The 6,000-nt window shown below is 32.7% G+C and overlaps 1 pseudogene; it reads left to right on the forward strand.

Annotated features, from left to right (window-relative positions):
* Positions 1-4,915, forward strand: part of LOC107030078 — a 55,538-nt pseudogene extending 50,623 nt beyond the window's left edge.
* The last annotated feature ends 1,085 nt before the right edge of the window (positions 4,916-6,000 follow it).

Below are 6,000 nucleotides of genomic sequence, written 5' to 3' on the forward strand. Positions count from 1 at the left end.
CTACTATGCATGTATATTATATGTATGTGAAATATGTTATGTATTCCTTAACTATGATGACTTGATAGGTGTACTAGTATGGGCAAGGGTATGGGACTTTGTCTATGCGTTGGACATGTGCACCTTGATAGGATAGTTCCTAGATTTGGTTTCTATGTACATGAAAATGAATGAATGGGCATGTCATGAATATGTATTCTATGCTATGATGTTAGAAATATGATATGATGAAGTATGAATGTGCATAGTGTCCTAATGTGATAATATGAAAGGACTGCTCATATGGTCACACCTATAGACTTGTGTATTGATATATGAACATATGTGATTTAAGGTGTTATGTGAAAGTTTTGCTCACATATATGTATACACACACATGAATAATGATCTATTGAATAGAGGAGTCTTGAAAGGTGTGCTCAAGTGTATCCTAAACTAGATAGTGCTAATACATATGTTATGTCTATGTGAATGGATTTTCTCACATGATATAGGTTAATGAAATGACTTCTCATATATAGACTATGAGCTAAGCATATGGAGAGTGAATCTCCTAAGCCTACATTTTATAAAGTAATGTTAATGAAGGTTTTCAATAAAGGGAACTTAGCTTAGCACCAAGTGAACTTGAATATGAGTGTGTCCCTTTCCAATGTGGAAAGGTAGGTCACCATAAACCTCATGAGGTTGATAACCACAATGCCTCAATGGGCATAAATAGGGTATCCATAAGTGAATAACTACAATGCCTAATCTTGGCATAAAGAGGGTTTTCACATGTACCTCCAAGTTCCATAACTATGCTTGCCACATAGGATCTAGCAATGTTATGTCACTTAATACGATTGCATGTGTTAATGTTCTATCCTTGGATAGGAAAGAACACCTTCCATTGGTGTAAGGCTCTACAACACCAAATTCCATGTTTAGCACCCATGGTCTTAGTGTCGGTTAATGCTATAGTTTCCCTAAAGTAAAATGGACAATGGAAGTAAATGAATGGGATCCTAACTAGGAGGACTTAAGGGAGGTTACTTAGGATAGATGGAAGTAATGAACCCATCTAGACATTGCATAAGTAGCTCCTTAGGAAGTTCTAGGAAGGTGACCTAATACGTATGATTATGTTTATGTCCATAAGCATGTCTTTGTAGTATTGGTCTACTTGTTATGAAGGTGTTCATGGTCTGAATCTATGAGATGTAATCTTATCCTTATATGCACTATGTTGGTCTAAATGACTATATGATGAAGGTTTTGTATTGACATGAATGAAGTTTCCTTCACTTGTTGATGTATGAATTGAATGCTAAGGTTTGTGGTCTCATGAAGGGTCTACTAATCATGTGTGGGGTTATGGGGCTTTACATGTGCATTCTAGTAGACTAAGATTGTAGTCATGAACAAGGTCTAATAAAGATGTATATGCAAAGAAGTAAATGTATGTGTGACTTGATGTAGCTCACGGTAATGTGCCTTAAAAATTTAATAAATTATATTTGTGATCTTATGTGATGTTTGGCCTTTGAATAAGCTTAAATCAAGTATGTGAATTATGTAAATATTATTGAATAAGGGTTTTATGAAGATTTACTGAAAAAGGCATGAAGTATGATTTCAAGAAAATGTCCCTTTTAAATGCATGTTTTTGCATAATTGCCATACTTGGTGCATTGTTGTACTAATCACATTATTCTCTACCTTTTACACAAAGTGTAGGTTATGGATTCTTAAAGGATGTCTATGATTGAGGAGCTTCATATGTGATTCCCATGCTCAAGGAAAGGGGTCTTTAAGTTCCAAGGATTCCCTACTCATGTCTTTATGTAAAATTTATTAAAAGTTATATAATTAGGTATTATGTTATAAGGGTTGTGTCCCCAATATATTATAAGGTTGTTGAGTCTAATATGTAAAAGAGACTTAGGGTCTAAATATGTATTATGATTTATATTTTATATAAATACGAAGTGATGTTTCTAGCATATGATGTACTATGAAAAGTTTTAAATTTTAGGCAAAACTTACTATGTTGATGCGGTGAATGATAACCACGGTCTTGTATAAGACCTCCAAGAGGTCAAGTATGACATGTTACTTCTAGAGGGTGTTCCTTGGTTGTGACAGCTAAGAACCGATGAACTAGATATGAGGGTTGTTCCTTCCCTAGTTGGAAGGTAGGTTCACAATGACTCTCATGAGATTGAGGCTGCCATGTAATGTGGAACTATGGGTCTATAATACATCTCCTAGTTCTTGAACTATGTTTCCACCATAGGATACTAGCTAGTGGATCAACCTAGAAAGCTATGTCATGTTAGGTTCTACTTTGGCCGGTAGACCACCTTTTTCGATGTGGGGTTTTATGACACCACATTCCATGTTTAGCTCACATTGTCTATGTCGCGTAAGGCGTATGTTCCCTCATGTAAAATGAAAGACAAGTAAATGAACTTTGACTAGGGTGACTTGAGGAGTCTACTTAGTAGAGGTAGGGGTATGGGACTCTACCTAGACATTGCACAAGCTGACTCTAATGGAAGTCCTAGGAGATTGTTCTTATGTAATATGATAACATGAAAGGTATATGTTTATGATACATGATGTTACACTTATATGATGTTGGTCATTATGATGAATATTTTATTGGGTTAAATTGCTATATGAAGTGATAACTAATGATGTTACAAGTTATATAATGCAAAGCTTTACCTATGGTCTCCTATCTTATATACTTGGTTGTGTGGGGTTATGGGGCTTCACATGACCATTGCACTTGTAGTTTGGGGATGGGATCATTGGTAAGTGTTTTGTATGTTATGTTATATGATCTATTTAATAGGAAAAGTTAACATGACTATGATAATGTGTCTTTAATTATGATCATGCTTCATTTTGATGGAATCCTTTACTTGTATATGTTCTATGGTATGTGCATTAAAGACGTTCACATGACTTAGCATGTTTTCTAAAGATATGATAAATGATCCTTTTTCATGCATGACCTTAATTGTTATTTGCATATACCCATACTTAGTACATGTGGCATACTAACCCCATTAGTTTATATTATTACAACTATAGGTTCCGGCCATTGAAGTTTAAGGAGGTCGATTTGAAGAAACTTGGAACTCCTTCCAAGTACTGGTAGGTCCTTATGTTCGGGACGCTACCATATATTTTTTCCAGCTTATGAAGACTTTAGTAGATATTAGGAATATCCTATTTCCATCATGTTTCATTTGATACTTTTGTATTAAGGCCCATATGGCATATTGACTATGTATTGACTAAGTCCAGATTTGCACTCTTTAGTTAGTTTTATATATGTGAGACAATTTCTTAGAATATCGTGTGGTTTATAAATGATAAGTATGAAGTCTAAGTGTACTTCAAGTAGAATGTAAAAGTTTTAATTTTTCCATAATTTTTACTGATCACATGTTATGACGAATGCTAAGGGCTTGTCTTAGTCCTTTGAGAGGACGACAACACTTGTCTCATCTGGGGTTGTGCTCCGAGTGTGACACTACCCTCTTTCTAGACCTCAGATTCTAAGATTACACATGAGATATTAATATAAGAAATGATTGTTATAATAATAATAATAATAATAATAATAATAATAATAATAATAATAATAATAATAATAATAATAATAATAATAAATAGGTATGATTGTATATATCTTTGCATTGGATATCATTTTTTTAGTCCAATTAACCAATCATCTGGAAAAAAAATTACACTTTTAATCCCTGTATAACTTGCTAACCAAAGGACCCCTAAAAATACTCAAAATTTGACTTTTTCAATCCTTGAATACGTTTTTATGTAAAACTCTCAAATATTTCAACAAAAATCATAATTTTTAAATAAAAAATAGAATGAATTCAACGTTAAGAATTTTTTAAGCCATTATGTTGAAGTCTTGAATTTGATTGATTTGCAAATATTGTTTCCCATTTTATATTAACTACATGATTGCTAGCCTTGGCATTAATTGTACATATTATTATAAACAATTCTCATCTCACAAACTAAGTTTTAACAATTATTTTATGATATTATTTATCCTTTGTTTTTTTTTCAGTGGGATATTTTGACTGGTGGGAATAACGTGATTGAGTTAGCTGGAGTACTAAAAGGAACTCTTCAAGAAAATAGTATTACAATCATTCAGGTATTTTTCATATTTATTATTTTATAGTTTTCTATTTTATGCTTAAATTATTCAGTAATAATTACATTTTTCAACAATCAAATAATATTATTTTTGATTGGATTCTTCTTTTTTCATATTTAGAATCACCAATGTTTCTAACTTGTATCTTTTCATCCTTAATCTTTTATGGAATCAAAAGAAATTTTCTATGGTCCAGTTTCACTTTTGACTTTTAGTCAGTTAACAATAAAAATACACAGAAAAACAAAGACTATTTTTTGTCACATTTAATTTATAAACACTGATAATTTGATAATCTTCTTCACATTATATCTTTTAGTACTTCCACTAACATTTTTTTAAATTGTTGTAATGTATGTGCAGCCTTGTATGTAAAAGGAAATGTTAGTGCTCCAAGAGACACACATTGATAGTATGGGAGCATTTTGTCTATGCACCCATAGAGTTACCAAGGGTCACTTCAATTGTCAATGGAGGTGATGCAACAAAAGTTTCCGTTTTGCCCTCATGTATCATCATAAGTCTTGATGGTCTCCTCTCCTCGGATAGGGATAGTACTGCAAATGTAGAGAATGGTTCAATTTTGACAGTGACCTTTCAAATGTTTATTAGTTGTCATAACAATCCAACCTCCCAGAAGCAACAAATGGAGGTAGTGTCTTCTGTTCATTACCTTTGAGCAACACAATTTAAAAAATCAAAGCAACATTGGGTTGCTCTGATTTTTGATTGTTTAATTTCATGTTGTTTGTTTTGAAGATCTGGAAACTTAGACAATTGATGGTTTCGAAAGATGATGCATTCCCTTCTTTATTACTTTTGAAAATCTCAAGACTGTGAGATATGTGTTGTTGCAATTTTCATTTATAATGATACATTTATTTGAGAATTCTCATTTGGTTGGTTTTTTCCATTAGTATTCTGTTTGGTTTTATCTAATCATTGTTTTGGCTTTTTGTCATGTTACAACATCATGTATTCCTGATTTTTCAAGTTTAATCTAGTGGAGTAGCATAGAAATAGTATCCATGTGTAGATCGAATAGTATATAAACAGTATCCATGTGTGGATGGAAGTATATGTTGTGAACACGGATAGCCCATAGGCCAGCCAAGTCGTTGGGCCTAAGGCTAAGCCACGAAAAGGCTCAAGAATTAGACGGCCGAAAAATATATTTACTTGGCGTCTAGGTTGAGCACCCACTCTTATCTTGTGTGCACACTCCTTACTTGCTTGCTTACTTCCTTTCTTTCTTGGCTACAACCCAAATGACCACATTTATTTATAAATCTACAAAATCTACAAAATATCTACACTTGCTCTCAGGAAGAATCATTCTTGATATATCCTTTCATTTATTTACAACTTTTAATATTCTAGGTACTAATCTGGCATGTCATAGATATTAACTAAGTTGGTGATGAATTCTTAATACTTTCTAGAGTCTAAGTTTCTAATCCTTCATTCTTATCTCTATTCTTTAGTTACTTGTTCATTCAGTAGTTTCCATTGTAATTCAATAGTTTAAGTGTTGGTGTTATAATTTGATTACGATTCATTATACAGTAGTTGAGTATTCTAGTTTGTTACTTTATACATAAAAAATTTAATGACGTGGACAGTTTCTTCCATGATTTTAACGCTGTACATTTTTTTTGGTTTTTTCAAAACAATATTAAACTTGTAGCCCGTGTTGACATACTTCAGACAAACCTCTGTCGCCTCTTCCATTTCTCTTCTACTAGTTCATTTTGTCTCTATGATCTGTAGGTTGTTGTTCGTCCATGTTTGAGTATAGTAAGCACAGTAGTATT

The sequence above is a fragment of the Solanum pennellii genome, chromosome 9 (genome assembly GCF_001406875.1).
Source record: "Solanum pennellii chromosome 9, SPENNV200".
Lineage (NCBI taxonomy): Eukaryota > Viridiplantae > Streptophyta > Magnoliopsida > Solanales > Solanaceae > Solanum > Solanum pennellii.